Source organism: Nannospalax galili, unplaced genomic scaffold (genome assembly GCF_000622305.1).
Source record: "Nannospalax galili isolate Female #2095 unplaced genomic scaffold, S.galili_v1.0 scaffold179, whole genome shotgun sequence".
Taxonomy (NCBI): Eukaryota; Metazoa; Chordata; class Mammalia; order Rodentia; family Spalacidae; genus Nannospalax; species Nannospalax galili.
In genome coordinates, this window is record NW_008342627.1 from 1,173,697 (window position 1) to 1,177,221 (window position 3,525).

The following is a 3,525-nucleotide window of genomic DNA, read 5'->3' on the forward strand; positions in this document are numbered from 1 at the left end:
GTAGATAGATTGATAGATGATAAATGGATAGATGGTAGATAGATAGATAGATAAATAGATAGATAGATGACAGATAGATGATAGATAAATAGATAGATGATAGATGATAGATAGATGATAGATGATAGATAGATGGTAGATAGATAGATAGATGATAGATTGATAGATAGATGGTAGATAGATAGATAGATAGATAGATGATAGATGGATGGATAGATAGATAGATAGATGATAGGTAGATAGATGATAGATGGATGGATAGATGATAGATAGATGATAGAGAGATCTCCTAAACAGAAACATATCAACATTTTTGAAAGGGAAAGGAAAGCTAAAAATCCTTTCCTCGTTTCTAAGCAATGTGAATTACAAAATGGCATTGACTGGTAGGAAGGAAACTGCAGAAGGACTCACAGAGTGAAGCCATTTCAGTAACGGCCGTATCCACTCTTTGTACTATTCAAAGGACAAAACTCTTGCAAACCCATTGTTTCAGAATCCTGGTCGTTAAGAGTTTTTGCTCTTTAAAGAGATGTGCAAACAGGAACAGAAGCAACACTTTTTGAGCTAGGAAGAGAGGAAGAGCTCCAATCCTTTTAAAGGAGCAGTGCTGCCCTACATAAACTTATTACAATCTTCCGTCTTTTTATTATTTTAATTCAAGGAAGGGAGCCTATCTCTTGCCAACTTTTCCCATCCTGACTTATTGCTGCATGCCTTAGTTTCTTCCCTTTCAGTGTTTTGAGAGGCTTAAAGCCCACACCTGCAAGTTTCCTTTGGATATTTACAGTATGGGGCAAGGATTGTAAATGTTTTGTCTAATATCACATTATTAACCTTTTATGAATTTATTGCTCTCCTAAGTCTAACTTTGCACAAGTAACCTATGTAAAAAACTGTACATTTTCAAAAGTTATAAATAAAAATAACCTTAAAATTTAACAAAAAAAAAGAAATAGGAAATGTACCTTAACACTTTATCATAGATATGGTGATTATAAAGGTTGATTTTCTTCATAACCATTTCCCGTGTTTTAAACTGTTCTGTAATTACCATGAAAGCATACGACTTATCAACCACGAATCCATAGTTTCATCGCACCTGCTTAACACCTCTGGCTTTGCTAAGTTCCTTCTCTGATCTGTCAATGAAAAGGCTCAGTTCGTTCATTTTGCTCATGAGAGACTGTTTCTCTTCACTGTTCTTACTGTTGGACTTCTTAATGAAGTAGAGATCGTTCTGTAAGAGGGGACAGGGCACGAGCATGTTCTAATGACAACATGACTTGATATGACAGTAAATGTGTCTTGTGCTAAATTCCTGACTCGGCAGCATAAAAACCAGGTATTTCAAACTCTCGTCATGCTGTCTAGAACTCCAGTGTTCACACAGAAACATTTCCATTTTTATCATTTACTCATGTTTCGGGTTTAGTCCAAGATGGCTAATTCTGAGAAACATCACACGTGGTTTCAGTTCAACCTGAGTTCCCAAGTGCTCACCACGCAGAAGGGAGCCTTCAAATCACTGCAGGTCTGGAGAGCTCAGGGTTCTGGCTAACAGGACAGCTCTGGGGCCAGGTGCCTTCAGCCCCCATTAGCCGTCCTGCTCTAGTGGGCAGCCGATTCTTCTCAGACCTCTCATCTCTGAAATGGAAACGGGGACAGCCCTCCTCCCCGGGTTGTTGTGAAACTAGGAACCTTACTGTGTCAGAGCACGTGGGACAGAGCACAGCACACAGACAGAGCACAGCACACAGACAGAGCACAGCACACAGACAGAGCACAGCACACAGAGCACAGCACACAGACAGAGCACAGCACACAGACAGAGCACAGCACACAGAGAGAGCACAGCACACACAGAGAGCGCAGCACACACAGAGCGCAGCACACAGACAGAGCACAGCACACAGACAGAGCACAGCACACACAGAGCACAGCACACAGACAGAGCACAGCACACAGACAGAGCACAGCACACAGACAGAGCACAGCACATGCAAGTGCCCTGTCAACACAGCAGCTCACTGAGCTCTGCTGGAGGACAATGTCCCGTAAGCTCTAACTACCTGATCCATGGACAGGTCTTAATTCCTGGTGCCGGTTTTCTGCTTTTAGGAGCTGATTTCTACCTTCCTGCTCCAAATGTGCATTGTGCTTGATCCTAAACCCAAGTTTCTAGCTCCAAGGCAACTTCCCTGCACCCCCCCCACACACGTGCATACACACACACACACACACACACACACACACACGCACACACACGCACACCCTCTTTCTTCTCTCCAAGACATCTTCCCTGAATCGCTCCCCTCCCCATCACTCTCTCTCCTGCTTTCCCCATGGTCTACAGTGCTCTGAAATATAAAGACCTAAAGTTGCAGCCAGATCATAAGAGAAAAATGTTCACATAAGGAAATTATTTCATAAAATTATATCTAGAACAAAAGAATCAAAAATTCATGTTGTTTCAGGGCCAGCAAGATAGCTCCAAGGGTGAGACCACTTGGAGCCAGAAGATACAAGCTGGAAGAAGTGAGGTCCACCCCCAGAACACACACACACACACTGTGGCACACATGCCCATACACATCATAAATAACATAATAACCAAAAAAGGTTTAAATTATTTCAACCTGATATAGCCATGGTGTCCTGGGTGGTAAAACAGGAAACAACTCTAGCTCCCACACAGCTCAATGACAGGATCCCAGCTACAAAGCCCGTCCCCATGCTCCGTGAACACATGCCCTCCTGTCCCCATGCTCTGTGAACACACGACCTCCTATCCCCCTGCTGTGAACACATGCCCTCCTGTCCCCGTGCTCCATGAACACATGCCCTCCTGTCCCCATGCTCTGTGAACACACGACCTCCTATCCCCCTGCTGTGAACACACGCCCTCCTGTCCCCATGCTCCGTGAACACACGACCTCCTGTCCCCATGCTCTGTGAACACACGACCTCCTGTCCCCGTGCTCCGTGAACACATGCCCTCCTGTCCCCATGCTCCGTGAACACACGACCTCCTGTCCCCCTGCTGTGAACACACGCCCTCCTGTCCCCGTGCTCCGTGAACACACGCCCTCCTGTCCCCGTGCTCCGTGAACACACGCCCTCCTGTCCCCGTGCTCTGTGAACACACGACCTCCTGTCCGCATGCTTTGTGAACACACAGATGCTGTTCTAATTCCTAAATGCCCTGAAATACCGAACGTTCCCTAGGGGTAACTAGTGCTTGGGAAAGTTAAACAGCAGCAGCGTATAAACTTGAGATTCGAAAGTCCATCTAACCCAAATCTGGTGCTCTTTTCCAGTAAATCAAGGTAACAATTAAAAACGACTTCATCAGTCTACAAACTACTCCAATCAAAATTTTGTCATACTGAAATTAAATTCTGTGCCCTCGGGAAACTCCTGTCCCCGTGCTCCGTGAACACACGCCCTCCTGTCCCCGTGCTCCGTGAACACACGCCCTCCTGTCCCCGTGCTCTGTGAACACACGACCTCCTGTCCGCATGC